Here is a 21,363-nt window from a genome sequence, read left to right as displayed (position 1 = left end):
TCCGCTCCACCCTCTAACCCCGACTCAAACCTTAAAGCTACAGCGCCCAGGGACTGCCCTCATCTCCTGCTCGGTGGGGAGGGGGGGGTCGCCAACAAGGCCTGTGGAGGAAAGGGGTGGGGAGGAGGACTTGGCAACGCAACTTTCAGTGTGTGGTACAAGGTGCTCACAGGAAATGGCGCCCCAGGACAGCACTCTTCTTCACATGACTCCTGTCTGATGCCTCCTTTTTTTTTTTTTATTCTTTGCTTTGTTTGAATTTCCCCACAAAGAGGGAACACGAGAACCCGGGGAGATCAATGTGAGAAACAGGCTTGAAGTTCTGCTAAAAATCTGACGAAATCCAGAATAAAGAAAACTCCCGTTTGTCTCAAATCTTCTTCTTAAACGAGAGTACCTGGAGACATTTTCACAACGCACTCATACAAAGGAAGGGATTCAAACCGCGGTTCAGTTTCAGTTGTTTAATCTCTTCCTCGATTTCCCAGCGTTCCACCAGCCAAACCTCCCATAATCCACAGCGTATGTGCAGCATATTGCTCAGCCCGCGACCCCCGCCACCTCCCTAATTAGGCCCGAGTGAAGTGTTGTTGTTGTCTTTGAGCGTCCCCCCTCCCGCCCCCGCCGGCAGGTACCTGTTCCAACGCCGACTCCGCCAGGAACTGCCAACACGGCTGCCGCCCGGACCGACGCTCGCCATGAGGGTCTGCCCCCACCTCCAGGCAAACAGATGTCCCCCTCCAACCTCCCACACACACACACACACACACACACACACACACAGAACGGGGACGAACGGCGGGTCCGGCCCACACACCTGAACATGTGGCGCTTTGTCCATTTTCAGCTGCTCTGGTTTCGCCGTTTTCCTCACATGTGACACACATCTGAGCTTCACTGCAGGGAAACGCGACGTGACAGTCGTACACCTGAGACCCGCTTCCTAATTTTAGCACGCGGCGGGGGGGGGGGGCTAGCATTAGCCTGAACCACAAAGACAAAGAAAGCTTTTGATTTTTTTTTTTTTTTTTTGTTATTTTTACTCGTGTGTCTCATCAACACAGCTGTCAGATCACGGCGCTACCTGACAGAGGTTACGTCCAAAAATGAGCATGAGTGGATTTTTTTTTTTCAGGATTTCTTCAAGAATCAATTACAAAATATGCTTTGCTGCAAAATGATGCGAAAAAGACTGAAAAAAAAAACTGCCCAATCTGTACACATCTATGTTTAAAAACACACATTTCCCCTGTTTTAGCACACATGAGCTCGCCTCCGTTCCCCAGTCTGCCATTACGGAAGCTTTCCTGAGTGCATGTGTGTGAAAGTGAGACTCCACGCCGTGCATTTGTAAGAGAGGCTCGACCTGACAAATGTATTCGGCTCCCAGCCGCACCGCCGAGCCCCGAAATTCATGTAAAACACTGGTAACTCCCAGCGCCTTTTAAAAAGGGATCGGCTGATACGGCATAATGACAGAGATTTGGGCTTGATTACGGGAACCCGTCCCCATCAAATATTCCATTCCCTCTTGCACATTGAGGCTTTATGGAAAGCAGAGAATAAAATCAGAGCGGCGTACCTGGAGCTGCGGGCGATCGGCCGAGCGGGAGCGTGCAGACACCAGGATTTATGCCGCACAGAAACCGTGAAGCCATAAAGTTAAGGTCTATATTTCTAATCCAAAGTTTTATTTCACATAAAGATAACTTAATTAATGCATTTTAATTATCTTGCTCCTAATTGTCTCTTAATTATCTCACTTATAATCACAACCTGACACTATCACATGTGGTTGAAACAAAAAAAAAAAGATTTTTTTTGACTTTCTGCTGATTTAATACTGAAGAATTCAGACATTTGGGGATTAAAACTTAGAAGTACTTGTGACAAATGGTCGTCTGTTGTGGTTTAACAAATACATTTCCGAGTTATTGTATCGTGACGAGATTTCTCATTTGGTGAAAAGCTTTAAGGCGGGCTCAGGGCAGAAGCCAATCAGATCGCTGTCAGATATCTGAGGTTCTATCAGTGGCCTGTGGGGGGCAGCAGTGCGTCGTTGCTGCATGTAGTCTGCCAGAAATAACTCGGAACAACACGGGCAGCGGCGGCAGGGGGCGTGGGGGCAGTAGGCGGCGAAATCTAAATCTGCTGTATTTCCTGGATTCCTTCTCCGTCTTTCGGGGACCTTGTTCCTCTCAGACCTTCATTCTGTTTTTTTTTTCAACCAAATCAAACGTAAAGTTCATCATGCCTGCAGTGAAGCAGGGGAGAGGCACCATCATGCTGTGCAGCTGCTTTCCTGAATCTGGTGGAATCAGCAGCAGAGTGAGCGCATCAGATATAAAGTTTTTAAATATTTAACAGAAAGGAAGGGATCCAGCCAAGGCCGAGCTGCATCGGCTGTAACCTCTGACCTCTCCAGGACCCGGCGACCGGCAGCTCAGCAGCCGACCCGCCTCACTCGGGATAACTCGTATCTGTGCCGCTGCTGCATGAGCTCCAGGAACACCGTCTTACTGTATTTACACCTCCAATGACTTAAATAGCCCAGAAAACAACAATAGTGTCGCCAGCTGTGAAGCTTTAGGTTAACAGCTGGTCGTGGAATACTATTGGTTTATCTGCATTTGGGGCGGGGCTTAACCACGGGGTCATCAGATTACCTCTGTATTGGCTTCTGCACTTTTTGTACATTTTAGGATAGATGGACAGCTAGATGGATCGCTAGATGGATAGATGGATTCTTTATGAATCTCATGGGAAATTCAACACATGGCATTTTAGCGGCACTGTATTTGATAAAACCATTTTTATTCTCGGCCCCCTCGTACAAGCACCTGCCCATCAAACAGCTTTCAGAAGCTGCCAACTTTTTGATTTATTCCCGAGTTCGAAGACAAATTGAGTTCCGTCCTCCTCAACGTAGAGTCTAGACACAAAGGCGGCGGACGGAGGCGGGTGGAGGGAGGGAAGGAGGAAGACGCAGAGGTCAACGACGAGCCAAGGCAAACCGGCTCTTTTTACGTCTCTTGCAGCAATTTAGAACGACGCCGACGTCTGTTCTGGAGCCCATCGGATTCACGCTGATAACCTGCGAGATAAATATGCTAAAACATTCGTCTGGTAGAAGTAGAAGGTGAAGGGAGGGATGTGGGGAAAGGGTGAAGAGAGAGAGAGAGAGAGAGAGAGAGAGAAGGTGCAACAGGCGCAATCAGAAGTTGGCAGTAATGTGCAGGCATTCACCCATTGGACGAACATCTTTCACTTTATTAGCATGACAAAGAACACAATCATTTTGGATATGCCTGAATGCCGTTTTCATTAACTTCCCAATGATTTATTAACAAAAGTGTCAGGAATGCTGTGAAAGCTGTAGGCCTCAACCAAAGCCGCGGGAAAAAAAAGAAAGAGAGAAAGAGAAGAGATTGAACAGAAGAAAATAATGCAAACCAAACACAGAAATGTCACGTTAGTGAGGGAGAATGAAAGGAGAGAAAACAGGTGAGGAGGGCGGTGGGCGAGCGAGAGAGGGGTTAAGCGGGAGTCCGTCTTAATAGCGGCTGATCCCGTTCGAAATGTAAAGTATATCCAGTTAATTATGACATTCATTAGATTTTAACGCCGCACATTCAAACTGAGACTCCCAGCTGGGAAACCGGATCCGGGCGGCTAATAGGGAAGTCCGTCAGCCGTGGAGGAGATTATATGGTTTCATGTGAAGCGGCTACGCGACTGTCGGTACATCTGACTGGATCTAACGAGGCGCGGTGCCAGCCGGGGGGACGGGACGGCGCGTCTCGCTCAGCCTTTTGTCTTCTCTTTACAGCAGCGGTTCTCAGCCTGGGTTCCTTCTGGACCAAGATTTAGATTACAAGATATTTTCACTTTGTTTTGTGTGTTGGTGGGAGGTGTGGCAACCACGACCGTATTTTGATAGTCAATCGTAGATAAGGAAAAGCATTAAATAAGTCAAAAACTGGGAAACTGGTCAATACAAACGCATAGTATTGCGGTAAAAAAAAATATTCATGAGGATTAATGAGTAGAAATGTAAAGCCTGCTTTATTTTGTAAAGACTTCAAACAGGTTGTGTGAACTTCAGTCATTCTTCATTCTTTAGGCCTTTACAACACATAAACCAGTCCGTGCCCATCTCCAACTGTTACTGGGACGTGACCATGTTCTTCTAACTTTATTATGAAATATCTTTGAATATTTAAAACTGAGGAATACATTTAATTCTGATCTTTTTTATGCTGCAAATCATGAAATGACTGACTTTCTATTCGTATTTGATGGTGAAGAAAAAGATAATGATGCTAATTGTTATTCTATGACTCAAAAGAGAGAAGAAAAACAAGCTGGGAAATGATTAGCAATAAAGTCAAAATCTGAGGTAAAACTTAAAATGTTTTAAAATAAAGTTCACATATAAAAGTCATGGTGGGCCAGTTGAGTTTAATGTATTTTGCCGCAACAGCAGCATTTCTGCTCAAGCCTGAATGGATTTGTTCCTCCTAAATTAGTTCCTCAAATGCAGCAATAAATAAATAAACATATTTTGAACAGTGTAAATCACGTTGCGTGTTGTATATTAACCTATTTGCATAAATCAGTCTCAATACTTTGTGTGATCTTAAGCACGCACCCAATATTCCATATTCATGAAGGCAAAATGTGCTCAGTCGGCAGAGTTTTCTCTCAGTAGATCAGATTTCACAGCTTCTCATATGCTTTGGTCGTGTCTACAACCAAACAAACAGTCGTGACAGATGTTATTTGTTCCTGCAGATGGCATCTATAGTAATACATCGAGGTTTGTAGTTTCATAAGCAAGTGTAAATCTGCTTATTTTTTGCATTTTAAGTTCTAGGATGTGTTGCAAAAGACAATATATCAAGTTGGTAATAGTTTATACAGACCTTGGCATGAGACTGCCGCCGTCACACTGGTGGAAAGTAAAGCCGGGGGATTGAAGACCAAGACTTCAGTACAGTGTGAGGGAGCTCCGCTCGCGAGGAGCCATAAATGAGGTCTGTTTTGTTTGGACCCTGTTTGATGGCGGTATGCTTTTATGAGGACATTTTTCATTGGCTCTCTTGGCCGTGAAGAGATGACGGGCCGGCCTGGAAGTCCCCCCGTTTGGCCCCCTCATCAACAAGGCAAACAGTAACAATGGAAAGAAGGGAGCCTGACTCAGAGAAGACAAGTGCTTTAAAAAGATCAAGCTTTCCACCACGGAGTTGATGAACGACCTCTTCTCTTTGTACAGAAAAAAAAAAAAAAACACAGCCAATGAAAATAAGCTCAACAGTGCAATTTAGAGAGCCTTATAAATCAATCGTGTTGAGTACACATATTTCCGTGAGGGGAGAATTTATATGTTTAATTACCGAGCACAGGTGCCGGGCCCTGGCTTTACTCATTACAGTAAGATATATGAACGGCAGCGAGAGCCTGGATAGTGCAGGACAAAAGGGAGGACAAAGTAATTAGCTGGCTCTTATTTAATGGGACCCTTCCTCAAGTCGTTCGCGGCTCCCGTCGAGGCTCCTCGTCCATATGCTTCAATTCCGAAGTCATTTCATAAAGGACCACTGGTGGCAGGTAGCGCAGCGGCAATTAACACTGGCGGGGAATGGAATCGGCTGGGATTGAAAATGAAGTGTTAAACACTGTAATGTTTGATTGTCCAGCTCTTCCCCCCCTCCCCCCTCCCTCGCTCCCTCCTTCCCCTCTCGGATGGATTCTCCCAGCGAGACGCAGAGCCAAACACTGGGATTCCCCGCTGACAGAGACTCTGCTGCAAATGCCTTTGGCCACGGAGTGGCCGAGGTTGGTTTTGGCCCCGTCTGTGTGTGTGTGTGTGTGTGTGTGTGTGTGTGTGTGTGTGTGTGTGTGCATGTGTGTATTTGGCCAAAATGTATGTTTATCCTCTAATGGCCCGTAAATGGGCTTGGCTGTAAATCCTGCTCTGGCTGTACTGAGCCTGTGTCAGTGCATATATTTGGTCTAGTGGCACCTGCACCGTGCACCGAGGCTGGAGGAGGCGTCAGCCGCTGGACGCACCGCCTGCCAAACGCTCTTTTGTGCCATTTTACCTCAAGGACTCTGGACTGAAACCAAGCGGGCCCGTGCCAGAGGGAGGAACTGACCGCCCAGAGAGACGCCGGGGGTGCGAGGGACACGGGAATAATATCCAACATCACAGAACCAGCAATGTGCCGTACGCTGCCTCTGACTCCCATGGCTGAAGATCTAAACCGTTTTTCCTGATGAACACAGTTTTTTATCATTGAAAACCTCGGTAACCCCACCGCCAAGCAACCTGAAGGAACCTCACAACGCACTACGCCTGAACTACAGTTTGTGTTGTTTTCTGTGAAAATTAGTTGTTTTTCTCTGAGGATACACTCTTTGGGTTCACACAGCATCTCAGGGTCTTTGCTGGTCTGGAGCTGATAATTTCAAACTTTCGTCAGTTTTTCCACCTCAAAATGTATTCAGCTCTAATTTTGTCCATTCCTCCTTTGAAGCCAAATTCTATGTAACTGTCTTAAAGCTGGTGTCCGGAGTTTCCGTTCGTTTCCAACGTATGTATCATTTTTCAACAGAGCTTAAATATGTCAGTCTGGTTCGATACTACAAAATAATATTAGCATAAAGCAATATAAAAATGTATTTATGAGCCCCGCCTTCGTCTCATAGACCCCCATGTTATCCGAAAAAGCGCCGGTCAGCGTCAGCCAATAGACTTCGAGCTTCCGCCTTGTCGTGCTGTCAATCAAAGTGTGGAGCAGCCAGAGAGCACGGCCGCTCGCCCAGGCAGAGGAGAGTTAGCTCCGCAGCAGCCGCCCAGCTTACCTCGGATATATCCACTGTCTGCTGAACATCCACCGTAAACAGCTCAACATGGAGGATGCTGTAGGACTCGGAGGCTCTCATTTTCACCAGACAGATAATTCGCGTGCACAATTAAAGGGGCGTGGCTTGGTCACTCATGAAAGCTGAGGGGGGGGGGGAACCTGAGAAGTTGGATTAAAATCATCAAAGAGTAAATATGACTAATAATCAGCGTAAAAAGGCCATGCAAGTGAAAACTATTGACCACTTAGCAAAATACTGCATTGATCAACTTCCAGAGATGCTTCCAACCCCAACAGCATCTCAGAGACGGTCAGCAGTCCACTGAGAGAAAAAACATCATCTATAGTTGAGGCTATTTTGTCTCAGATGAATCAGGTATTTGAGGATGATGTTTGATGGGCACGTGAAGCTTTTTGAGAATGCAGTGTATCTGTTAATCTGTAGCCCAGGAAGTAAAGTCCTGCATACCTGCTGGCAAACGTGGTGGAAGTACCATCATGCTGTGAGGCTGCTAGTACTGAATGTATTAAAGAAACAATGAAATCTTAAGATCAGACTGGGTTTGAAGTGTCTTGGAAGGTGGAGGAAACAAACGATGGAAAAGTGCCTGAAACTAGCAGCAGACCTGGTGCCGTCGAACACTCTGAACCCACGTATCAATGGGCTTTAATCAAACAATATGTGATTCTCAAAATGAATCAAGCTGCTTTACTTTGTGTAATAATTATTAATCACATGGTTTACTGTGTGTTTGCAAACAATCGTGATCATTGTTCAAAATCATGAATAATAATGGATTTTTGGTAACACTTTACTTGAAGCACCCGGTATAACACATTATAAGTGGTTATAAACACTCATAAATGATCACAATGCTTTATAACTCACTATACAGCATAGGATTAGGATTACGGTTAGGGTAGAGGTTAGGGTTAGGTTCTGGGATTGTGATCATCTATGAATGTTTATAACTATAGCTACACTTGTTATAATGGCATTATAATGCTTTATAAATGTACTTATGTGTTATACAGAAGGGCTTCAAATAAAGTGTTACCAGATTTTTTTATTATTTTGTTTTCAACAGTTGAACATTTCTCCATTTTGAGACCAATATTTATTTTTTATGAATAAATGTAAATATATAAAAATGTCATTATTTTTAATATTTTTACGATATAAAGAAAAAATAATATAATTCTTATGAGATAAATATCTAGAAAGGAAAAAATACATAATTTAAATTTAAGAAAAGTTTAATAATAATGATGATTTTGGTAATAATTTTATACAAAATTAAAATGAATTAATGTATGTAATGCAGCAATTGAAATTGTACCATGTCTGAGACTCTGCCGTGGTAAATTGTGGATTTGCGATCACCTCCTCTGGCCAGCGGAGAGTACAGCTCGGTGAGCTCCGGCTCATTCCGTCCTCCGCTCAGCCTCCACTCAAACAGCAGCCGTGTCGAGCGAGTCCAGCCAGCCCGGAGGCGTTGTTTGGCCAACACTGAAGCAGGGGATCCCTCACTGGACACCACTTGGCTGCTCCTGAACCCTGAACGCTCGCCGTCTGGCCACAGGCTTGTAGCAATTGGCAGGCCACGTACTCGCATGTTCTCTGGCAAATGCCCACTCCGAGTTCACAGCTTTTGACCCGCGTGTTGAGGCGACGCGTTTGGCTCGCACCGAGCCGTATAAACATTACGGCGCGTAGCCGAGGGCCAGTTTGGCCCGAGCAGCCGCGTCTAACAGGCTGACACCGGTTGAATTAAAACACCTGATGTTCGCAGGCTGCCTGGGAGCCGCGCATAGCCGCGGTCCTCTGCCAGTCCGGGCCCCCGTTAGACGGCGTGTGGCGACGAACACGGATCGAGATCACGGTACGCTAAAGAACAGTCACGGAGACAAGCTGCTCCGGGGCCGTGGCGTCAGCAGCAACTTCGAAAGTGTGGAAATTCCAGCAAAGCAGAACAGCGTCCGTCCACAGCCGACACAGAGCCGTGTTTCTCAGTGCAGAGGTTGGTGCTGAGGGAAATGTCCTGATGCTGAAGCGAGAAGTGAAAAAGCTGCTGAAATCTAAGCTATGCATGAGAGAACATTCATCCAATACTGATATTTTTATGCTTTCTTGTTGTTGTATTGTGTCTCTTCTTTAATTTCAGCATTAAGCATGGCGAGTGCATGGAGTTGGACTGAGGACTGTCATCTCTAAAACTACCAAGTCCAGGATAATACGGACTTGGAGCCCTGACAGTCTGGAGGCAGGAAAGTACAAAATGCACATACAGTACATACATTCATACACACACATACACATCACTCTGGAGGCTGCTGTTGAGGTTATTGTCCATCTACTCACAAAAACCTCAGAGGAACCTTAAACCCCGCTGAGTTAATGTTGGCAGACCACAGTCATCCTCTGTTTTTACCGCCATGTCTTCGTCTCAGTTTGCCTTCATGCAGATCCAACAGGACCTAGAGTCTTTCAGTCCAACCACTGGTCACATCAGTGACTGTAAATAGGTTTATCAGGGCTGCATAAATGTTTTCCTGCATGGGATTGTTAGTTGTCTTGTTTAGGCCTCAGCTGTTAGCATGGTATGCTAATACTGGACAATTTATTTTGGCCATTGCCGCCTAGCGCCAACATTAGCCTATATCCAGAGTCACTGTGATCAGTCTTAAAGAAAAATTAGCTTCCCTGCTTCTGTCTGAATGTTGGTGGTTTGTTTCTACCTTTTTATAGCTGCTCGTTCTTGCCATCATGAGCTCATATTTTTTTGTGTTTTCATGTGACGCTAACATCCAGACTGTAAAACACTGTGCTGCTAAGTCTTTTGGACTACAAAGCAACCTCATATCCAGAATTGATTATCGATAAGTATGATAGCTATTGATTCTGTCCAACATTTAAATGGAGATACAGTACAACTCATCTCAGTTCCTACCTGGTGGAAGGTCTTCAGCTCTTCTCCAGTCAGCTCCTCTGACTCGTCCGTCCCAAAGCTGCACAGCCGACTTCCTCTCATGTCTCTGAAATGAAACCAGAGAAGGCAAAGAGGACATCAGAGGAGGGGGTAAAGTGAACTGGGCTGGTGGAAACCAGCTCAGAATCCAGCCAGGACGCTGCTGAAATCACAGTGAGAGGCACTGACTCAGCCGACCCCCCATGACTTTTATTTATTACCTGTGTTGTATCTTTTCTTAAGTCTACAGTGAATGAATTTGAATATATATTACTATAGGATATTTATATGAGGACATTAAAAATGTTGGATTTACAAGACCCAAAAGTACATAATGTATTTTATAATAAAGTCTACAAACAAAAGTGGTGGAGGGCCAGCTGAGGAAACGACCCTATAGATGTCACAAGCTAACGATCTCGTCCAAAATCAACACTTTGTTCTTTTTAAACCTTTAAACCACAAAAAGTATCACATGCTGCAGCTTTACACACATCAAACATTTATTTGCCAGAACTCAGGAGAATTGAACAAAGAAGAAAGAGTTTTCATGTGCAGGTGAAGAAAGCTAACCGATTAGCTGCTCTGCTAACAGATGAGCATTTCTGATGAAGTTCAGTCAATGTAGTAACACATTTCTTCCATAGAGGGCATAGTTGATTAGAATTGGACCTATGCGATCACCCATCTTCTGTTTTGACTTCTAAACACACACGACTTCGAGGTGAAGCAAGAACGGTGAAAAAAAATGAGTTGAAGGCGGGAAAAGCTCAAGAGGAGGAGTCAGCAATTCCCAAAACTAATCTGAGTGTAATCAGGGCACTGCCCCAGTGTCCTAACCCCATCTACACACACACACACACACACACACACACACACACACACGCATACAGCCTACCCATAACCCCCGGTGTGTGGGCGGTGGTGTTCCCATGACCCACTTTACACATCTGGGTCAGCTGTATTCAACTGCACACACCCAGCTAGGTACACACACACACACACACACACACACACACACACACACACACACACACACACACACACACTAGGTATTGGTTTTAACAAACCCCCTAAATACATTTTATCAAGCACTGAATGTATTACATGGCATTTACAGCTCTATGTACTTTACCGGTCACAGTGACGTTAAGTGGACCGTGTTTGGTATGACAGTGTGATTTCCGTAAAGTGTAGGGATTGGGACTCGACTTGGGACTTGAGGGCAAAGACTTGAAACTTATTTGTGGCTTGCAAAGCAATGACTTGGTCCCACCTCCACTATTCAATAAAGCTTCCAGTCCAGGTTGGTTCAGGAGACTCTGGGCCACTTTCTAGTGAAGCTGCTTTAGGTTGAGTGTGCTGGGAGACCTTCACTGAACTTCTTTTTTCTCTCAGTTGTTGAGTTTTTCTCTGTAAAAGTGCTTTGGCACTACATAAATGGAATCTAATTTAATTGAATTGTTAGCTTCTGCCTGTCATTCTTACTTTAACAATAAGCTGAATGAAACTTGAATAATTGGCCCCAAATGACTGAATATGAATCTTACCACGAGACGATCACTGTGAAGGGGTCAGAGGTCGTCTCACCAGCTGTAGTACTGGATGTAAATGTGAGGATGGGCTCTTTTTTTTTGGGGGGGGGGGGTGCATTGGGCCTGTTTTCTTTTTTCTCTCTCTGTCTCTCTCTGCAGATGCAGGAAGCAGGAAAAGGGCACATGAAGAGAGCGGTGGGCTCTTTAAACGGAGGGTTCGAGTCGGCTGCACAGCTTCCAAAAATACCCAAACTTCTGAAGTGTGTTTGTGTTTGAGGCGAGAGAGCAAAGGTGTGCTTCTGCGTTTGAGGCAAAAGGCAGGAGTATCGTCAGCATGTGTGTGTGTGTGTGTGTGTGTGTGTGTGTGTACAAGTCCCTCTTGCCAGTTTTAAAAACCATCCGTAGCCCAGGTAAATGGCATGCTGTCCTCTGCACATGCCCAGTGGCTTTGTCTTTCTCTTCACAGGGAAGAGTTCAGAGGGCCAGTTAGCACCGTTCACAACGGACCCCCAGGCCTCACACACACACTCAAACCATACACACACACACATACAGGGAAATCCATGCAAAAAGATTTCCTGGAGCACACACACCAAGTACGGGGAGGCCACAAACACATTCACACATGCTCACGGGGGCTCTCGTAAATTCATGCAGCGGCAGCAGTTATACACACACACGGGTGCGCACACACACACACACACACGCGCGCAGTTGGCCTGTGGCTAGAGTGTTCAAACAGGCGTGATATTGAAATCCAGCAGTAGGGAGAACAGTGGGTTCTGCTGAGGTCCAGAGCAGGTTATTGATCAAGGTTAGTTTACTGTGAAAACTCTGCCTGTGGCCAAGAGGTGTGTGTGTGTGTGTGTGTGTGTGTGTGTGTGTGTGTGTGTGTGTGTGTGTGCTCATTTTATGTGCTTTATAAATCTGTGCATTGTCAAGAATATAGAAACTCTGCACACGTTACCGTGAAGCATTTATGACTCCTTGAATTACCATACGTTGACATACAGTAACCAAGCCCACATATTGCATTTTCTTACCTGTTTTTTTACAGAAATAAAGAAAAATAACTCAGTTGATATGATTGAAATGTTTTAGTATGAGTTAAATGTGCCATTGTCTTGAGTGAATTACAGTTAACTGAAACTTTTATATGTTTAAAATTTGGTAATTTGGGGATTTCGGATTGATTTTTAACAAAATGAATTGATTATGTTCCCGAATTGGCACGTCATAGAAGAAGAAGAAGAAAAGCTGAATCCAGTGTTTATTTCAATGGTTTTATTTGAGAGGAAACACTGTCAGCTGCTACTGAATGCATCACTTCGAAACCACCCCATCTCAGATTAGTTTGGTGATATTTACGTTATAATTTACACGTTATGTTAAAAACTGGGCTGTCAGGAAGTGCTTAAAAATGAAATTAGATGTTTGTACCACTTTCACACAGAACCTGACCCGTTGCTAACATTTCAGCACGTCTAAAAACACTGTGAACTGTGCAATCCACATTTCTATGGCTTCACCCAACAAACATCCATGATTACCTTGTTTTATGCTGCTCAAGCAGAAGAAATGACTGATTTCCTGTCAATAAGGAGAAGTGCTCCTTTTGGCCACTGGGTGGCAGTGCTGTACTCCACCACCAACTATTTATTTTAGAGAAGGAGTCTGTCAACCAGACAAGCTTGGTTGGTTGGTCTGTTAGTTGATTGGTTGATTTTGGTATTGGTTTCTTAATTTTTTTTTTTTTTTGGTTGGCGTTTTGGTCAGTTGTTGGGTCTGTGTTTTTATTGGCTGTTTTTTGTGGTTGGTTGGTATTTTGGTCGGTCGGTTGATTAGTTCATTGGTCTGCTGTAGAGGCGTCCCCGACTAAGAATTTACGTAGTCGAATCTGATTCGTCCGATCCTGCTGATCGTCGACTGATAGTCGAATCCATCATCTTTTTTTTTTTTTTTTGGAATTAGCAGATTGTTGAAGTAATTAAAAAAAAAAAACAGCGCAGGCAGGTAAAACAACACTTTTGTTTTTTTCCTACACACTGAAACACAGACTGGAACAAAGTGTCGGTAACTTTAAACGTCAAACAAATGAAATAGTTCAAATGACCAGAACCAAACCCACTTCACAAATGGGCTAAAGCATTTAATTTATTTATATCTATAATCTCTGCAGATAAGCTCAAATTTTTTGGCTAAACAATTTCTCACATTATCTGCTCAAATTAAATGAAATAGGCTTAATTGCACTGTGTCGGTCTGTTTAGCAGCACAACATCCATGCAAAAACAAACACTAAATTAAATAGAATTAGCCTTTCAGATAAATAAAATAAATATATAATAACCTAAAATATTACAATTAAATGAAATAAAAGTCAGCATTAAAATTGAAAAGTGAGTGACAGAAACATCTTTCATACACCCGATTATCTGGCTACTGACCCGTTTAAGGTGAAAAGCCATGTTAGTTGTTGTGGAATGATGAAAGGAGCTGCAGACACAACTAGCATTTGACTTTTTTTAGATCATCTTTGACTTGTTCTGAGGCTTTTTTCCTGACATTGTGAGCCTTTTAAAGTTAAGCCAAATCACCACAGAGATGCTGCTCTGTGCAAAATGGGATTGTGCCACTCACCATGGTGGTTCATTCACAAACACTAAATAGATAGAATATTGAATGAAAGTACAAGTTAAGTAAATTTTTCCACAGTATATTTGATAGGCTAACATGTATATCAAATAGGCTTTATATCAAGTTTATTTGGAAAAAAAAAACAAGCAATTCTATGTAAAATCAGTCATTCAGCACCCCCATACAGCTGGAATGGAATGGTCCTCGTTTAATAACCACATTTTGCGACGCTTCGACTGTATGATTGGCCGTCGAATCAGGCCCCTTCGAATGAGTTATCGAATATCCAGACCTGCCAACCTTGGCAAAATTTTTGGAGTACCACTGCAGCTTTTTGCGTAGTTTAATGAGGCGGAGCGTACCAGCGTATTTTAATGTCAAATTGCGTACCTGCTACGCAAAATGCGTACAGGTTGGCAGGTCTGAATATCTGAGGACACCCCTAGTCTGTTGTTTGTTTTTGATTGGTTGGTTGTTGTTGTTTTATTGGTTGGCTTCTTGATTGGTTGGTTGGTTGGTTGGTTGTTTTTTGGTTAGTCAGTTAATTGGTCGATTGGTTGTTCTTTTGTTGGTTGTTTTTTGATTGCTTGATTTTTCTTTCATTGGTTGTTTTGTTTGTTTGCTTGGCTTGGTTAACAAGGTCCTTTAAAATCCCGTGAGCAGATTTTAATAAACCTCCTGAAGTCACTGAAGAATTAAGAAGTAGTTTAATTCTGTGTGAGAGTTTGATCACATTCTGATTACAGGATCCAGCAGAACACTTCAGTCTCATTGTAAAATGAAATCAGAGACATAATATGATCCAGATATACGAGAGGACATATGAGGAGCTGTGCGCTGTCTGAGAGGCTTCTTCTCCTTACGATTTTTTAATTGCATCCCTATGGAATATATAGGAAACACAGCTGTGGTGTAGTTTACCTTGTTGTAGTCAGCAAACTGTGACTGACTGAACGGTGGTAACAACAGAAAATGTCCGCGGCGTGGTTCAGTCTGGAAACATCCCAGTTTGATGTTCTGACACTGGTCTGTGGATCCTGACACACTTCAAAGTTCCTCAAACAGAATCCATTATCGACTCCACCAGCAGACCAGACAAAGCCAAGCAACATATTTTGCACATATAAAAAAAACACAGTTACTGATATTCAACATTCGAAGTGAAAAATGCCAAACAAAATGAGCAGATCTGTCAACTTGGACATTAAACCAAACATTTTTGCACACGGTTTGCTTCAGGCTAATCACTCAATCTGGTATCAAACTTCCTGTTACTTCAAGTTAAAAAACACCTGGGACCTAATCTACTAAGCATTTGCACATAAATAAACTAATATAAACTTGATAGATTGTTTGCTTTCAGAAATATGAGTAAACCTGCATGTGCACCAGATTGAGTTTATGTAAACAGATTAGTAACATGTAATGTGATTAGCAATGTCTGAACATGTTTGTGTTGTTTATAATGATGTTTGATCCCTGCAGAAGTGGGTGTATTCTCAGTTTTCCTTCTTTTGAAACAGCCCAGAAATACCTTTTCTGAGAGACAGTGGCGTGTAAAGTGACTCTATTTGGTGAAAATCCATCCACAGAATTTGCTCAATGCCACATAATATTGGTATAATTTAAAAATTCACCAATATTTGCCTGGCCGTGGAGCGCCCTACTCCCTTCACTTTGTGGGAGTTCATCTGACTTTTAGTGTTTGTTCTTTTGGTTTTGTGCTGAAATCAGTTTACTTCTTGTAACGTGTGTGTGTGTAACAGCACATCCAGCTCCACGGCATCACATTCCTTTTTGCGTTTGTTAGAGTTCAGCACAAGTGAACTAAAATATAAACGATAGCATTTCATTGTTCTCGTGTCAACAAAGTCATAACCTTCATTTTAATATCAATGTTTGCTTGTGATGTGACTCGTGGTGAGCTTTTCATGGATCCGTTTCAAAATACAAGCAGACACATCGTACAGGAAGCATTCACAGGAGCAGAATGCAGCTGTCGCACCGGAGACTGCGTGTTTCCTGGACGGGTGCAACGGTGCAGTTACGTCTGGATGCAGAAACAATAATGCAGCTTGTGCACCAATGTGACTTGCATCTCATATGAATGAAAAGACACCGCCTGACGAGCTTGTTTTACAGCTTGTTTTTTCCACTAAAATGCTTTAAATCTTCATGTTATCATCAAACAAACACCATTTTGACCCTTTACTTGTCAGATCATGCGAGCACCATATTTGCAGCTAACGCTATCAGCCTGTAAGGTGGGACTGTAATGAAACAGGCTCTTACAGCTGTAGGCATTTCTGTGTGATTTGCCTGGTATTAATCAGACGGTGGTTTGCTGCACGGCGCTCTCCGTGCATGCGTCTGTAGATGTGTGGTGAGTTTACAGAGCTGAGCTCCACACAGAAACCTCTCCTGTGGTGTATCAGTGACCATCTGTCTGTGACTCCAGCACAAGCGCAGCGGGAAGCTGCGTATTTTGGTGATGAAAATAAACACGTATGCAGACGATGTTAATGTATTTGTGCATTTGGGTTTGTTTGTTTTCGTTCTTCCACATTGGCTGGCTTCTGGCCGGCGGCCACCAGGTCTAAAACAATTAACTGTTTCACCCTGGATATGTTATATTTAATATCACTTAGTTAAACTTTAACTTCTATTTATTCTGTTTGAAGCAAGAATTTCCTTTGGGATTTATAAAGTATTTCTAAGTGTTTTTTAAGTAGCATAAATGTTGTCAGAAGTGTGTATATTAATGCCAAGAAAGTTCCATCGGAAATCAAAGATATATCTCCATGCAATGTTTGAAAACACAAGAAGAAGAAGAAGAAGAGAAAACCTCGTCTGGATGGTTTATGATCCTCAGCGTGGCAGTTTGACCTCCAGCAGGTTAACATCTCCAGGCTCTGTCGGTCTAAGTTCATCCTACTCTGAATACAAAAAGCAGGCTGACCTCCGAACGCACAACACATCTGTGGATTCGACACGTCGAAACAAACAAACCGAGGAGAGCGCCGGGTCTGAATGGCCGTTCACTCTCAGGTTCACCGTGTTGAAAGGAGAGTCGGCGGAGTCTTCAGCCGACTGCAGGGTTCAGATGTGAGCTTTACAAGCAGAGCGGCTCGGCCTGCTTCATACACGTTCAGAAAAACCACAAAACTTGGCCGCTTCTCCGCTAATGTCTCTGACATACTGCACACATGTTCCCAAACGCACACACACACACAAACACACAACAAACCCGTGTGTGAAAAGTGTCTTTTTAAAGAGCTCAGAGGCCGTTAGAAAAAACAAAACAAAAAAAACAATGTTAAATTCACACACATACACACACCTTTATACACAACTGTATACAAGTGTGTGCAGTAGGAGGGGAAGATCTCACATCCTCAAAGTGGGGGAAGTTTACCCTCGCTGACACACACACACTGAGAAAACCTCATGCATACACATGCATCGCCTTCAGAGGGGCTGGGATGTATGTGGGCTGCTTTCTTTTTCCCTTCATAACATGCCAGAGAGATGTCAAAAGCAGCACAAAGTTGTGACCTTCTGCTTCTCTCTCCCTCTTTCTTTTTCTCTTTTCGCTTCATCTCTCACTCTCCTCCCAACACCACATCGCCTTTTTTTTTTTTTTTCCGTTATTTCATCCAAAATCTTCCCCGGCAGAGGCCAGTGGATTCGAAGCAGAGGCCTCGGCAGCATTTCTCTCACCTTAGAGTGCAGCGATATTTAACTTTCATGAATTCTGTTGTGCGGTTTTCTGAATATCTGGCAGATTAGAACGTGAATCCACGTTGTTCAATCTTTCTTGAGGCTCTCTGGTCAGTGGCTTCACCTCTCTGTTCATAGCAGCGATTTGCTTATCGACATAAAGGTATCAATACTGTGGTTTTTTTTTTTTTTTCAGGGATCAATGTTCATGTTAAGACATCAATTATAAGGAAGAATTTCCTTTTTCTTTTTTTTCCAATCAAATATGTGCACAATAAAATAAATTAAAGGGATTTTTCCTCATAGCTTGATGGGACTACTTTCATGTCAACAGTTTTTGTCTGACATTAACAACCGTTTATCAGTCTGACACTTTCATGATGTTGGAATCTGATCGTGTTGGATCAGCTTTGGATCCACATCAGACTGATATCAGATCAGAAACTCAGCGTTACCCGATCAGGAGTGAAACTGTGTCAGATTTGGTCTCGGATCAATAACCAGCTGTCGTCAGATGGAGATCTGATCAGTACCGGATCGGCCCTCGGCGATGGAGTTAACCCTAACCAGCTTTACTTTACATAAAAACAAGGTGAGAGAGCAGAGAGGGAAAAAAAGTCCCTGAAGTTGAACAAACTCCTCAAAGCTCTGGAGGACGGAGCTGGCACGGCGTCCGTCAGACCAAAGGGCCAATCGCAGGTGTGAACACGATCCAGACGAACCACGAGGGATCAGATTTACGATACGCGAAGACCCCGTCCATATGGAGACCAAATCATCTCAACTTCCCGTCCAAGTAACGTGTCGGTTCACACAGAACTCCAGAAACACTGTATTAATCACAGAAGGCCTGCAGTGGAGCCACAACCACAGGAACACTCCAGAAACAGGAGGCGACGCGAAGCATGTGAGTGAAACTGAAGGAGGAAGTCAGACTCCTCAGTGATTTCCTGCATTAAGACGCTATCCAGCTTCACTCTCGACACAGACGTCTGGATGCAGACACACACCTGAACCCGCCTCCATGAGGACGGACGTCTAAAGTCACCTCTCAAGACATCCGACTCTGAAAACTGAATCTGATTCATGTTAAATTAACACCAATTTCAGCGTGAGTTCGGATCTCAAACTGAGTGACACTGCATGCTATTTTCAAATTACTGAACATAATTTCACATTTTGCTATTTGTGTTGCTTTATTTTATTTTTTGTGTTTAAAATCAACTTTTGGTGGCAGAAAGTACCTGTAGAAATAATACTGCAAAAACGCCCCTGCACTAAAAGTCTCAAATTCAAACCAGTCCTCATACACCTGTTTGCACACACACACACACACACACACACACACACACTGCTGTGTACCCATCCCCTCTCTCTCTCTCTGCGCTCGCTCTGTCCGGTCACAGTAATGGATGGTGAATCTGTTGCTTACTCATGCATACAGCTGACAAATTGTCCCCCTCCGCCCGCCGCCGCCGCCGCCGCCGCCGCCGCCGCTGCCACGCCGCCGCTGTGTGATTTGTGAGAGACGGGACGCGACAGGATGAGTCGGCAGCTCGGATTGAAAAAGGGCACGGCGGACGCGGGCGGACGAGTCCAAAAAGGTGCATTTTGAAGAAAATTATATATCTGAGGGCTCGCAGGCCGCCGCCGCCGCGTGGAGGAGCTGCTCCTGTGTGTGAGTGCATGAACGTCTCGGCGAGATTAGACACACGCCACACACTTTCTTCTTTTGTGACCTTGCTGTGTGGTGGACTATGAGAATTTCTGTCCGAGTGCATCAGCTCCACGGTATACAACAGATGCACACAAGCATGCGAGTCTGTGAAGCGCTGCAGAGCTCCAGACTGGTGAGCGTGCTCTGCTGACGGGCGCCGGGGAACATCCACAGCGTCTGAAACGACCCACATGCAGTCCTGACAATGTTATTTAACCCACATACGACTCCCTGCACCGATCATTACGATCTAACCTAAATACTCCCCAGCAGACTCCCCTGCCGACGCCCTTCCTGGGACTTCACCGTCTCCGTTTCGTTTAGATTTTGGAGATTTCTCTTGTTTTCAGTTGACCCCAAACGTGTCCCATCCCATCGTACGGTTCTCAATTTCTATGCTTCTGTCATAAACTTTTAGGAATTTCTGCATTGAAAAAAACCTTAAGCGTACCTCAGTTTTACCAAAGACTGACACAGATTTAACAAAAGCCATCTTTTTATGAAGGTCAGTGACTTTTTCTTGTAGTTCTTCGATGTTTTCCACCTCTTAGCTTCCATGTTTTGTACTCAACTCTGCTCAGAAGCTACCAAAACCAAAAAACTGTCACTACCAACTCAATGGACGGCAAATTTCAGAGGAAAAGAAGAAGCTTAGAAACCACAAAACAAAGTATCTGTTGTCATTTAATGAACACGATTAGGAAAGGTGAAAGAAGGCAGGTGTCAATGAACACGACCAACAGGTCAAAGCATCGCTGATCAAACAGCGAAAACAGTCACATCTTGAAAACATAAAGCTTCAGGGGTTTTTTTCTGCACGCCGTGGAAGCTGTGTTGTATCTGGATATTTTTGCCAGTGAATATCTCAAAAGACTAAATCCAAAGTATCAAACTCACTTCTGTTCAGATTCAGACCAGCTTCACCCTGACCGGGCCGGATCAGTGAAATCACAGCATTCTGAATCTGTTCTTTATTGAAGTAAATTTTCACAATTTGCAGGTGTTTACAAGTTCACAAGACCCAAACAAGTGCAGTCTTTTAAAGACATAAAAAGCCATTTTTATTTTTAACAGCTCTACCTGGTGTAAAAGACAGGAAAACTTATGAAAACCTTCATCTGACTGTGGCATTTTGCAGCTTTCAACATGAAACTGTTTTTCTAAACTCAGCGCTCAGAATGCTACTACGGGCCCATATGTGTCTTTCGGAATATGAAGCTTTTATTCCTCTCGTTCTTTTTTAATATATTTTCTTTCTAAGAGAAGTAAAGACCGTTGGGTGACTATATGGTTACTGTAAATCCCGGCACGAATAAATTTTGATTGCTGGATGAATTGATTTCATGACGGCCACTGTTGGACACATTTCCCAGTAAATTTCCAGACGTGTGTGTGTGTGTGTGTGTGTGTGTGTGTGTGTGTGTGTGTAATCTCACATGGAAGTGGTCGAAGGTGCTCTCGGCTCTGTTCCTCTGATGGAAACAGAGTGATCTGAGCTCGACCGGTCCCGGCCCGCCAGGCAAATCTCTTTTCCACCGTCTGAAACGGGGCCGCTGCTCGTGGCGCGATCCTTAAAATCACAGAGCGTTCATAAATTAGCTAACTTTATGACAAGCCACGAGCCATTAGGAGGAAGTAAAAAGACAGAGAGGGGAGGTGAAATGGACCCCTGCTGATTTAAAACACTGCGCCGAGCGTTGTGCCAGCGGTGCCACTCCTTTCTCGCTCTTTTCTCTTTCGCCTTAAAGCCATAAATGCGCTCTGCTCTGGGCCTCTGCCATGATACACATTTGCACATTTAAAGAAGGAGAGAACGGTTCTGGCACCTCCTTCTCGCTCTGTCTGATGGTTCCTCGAGGCCCGAGTCCAGGCTGTGATAACGATTAGCAACGCAGCGCTACTGACAAGGCCGGAGA

This window comes from Salarias fasciatus, chromosome 13 (assembly GCF_902148845.1).
Source record: "Salarias fasciatus chromosome 13, fSalaFa1.1, whole genome shotgun sequence".
In the NCBI taxonomy this organism is placed as follows: Eukaryota; Metazoa; Chordata; class Actinopteri; order Blenniiformes; family Blenniidae; genus Salarias; species Salarias fasciatus.
This window is presented reverse-complemented; position numbering follows the sequence as displayed.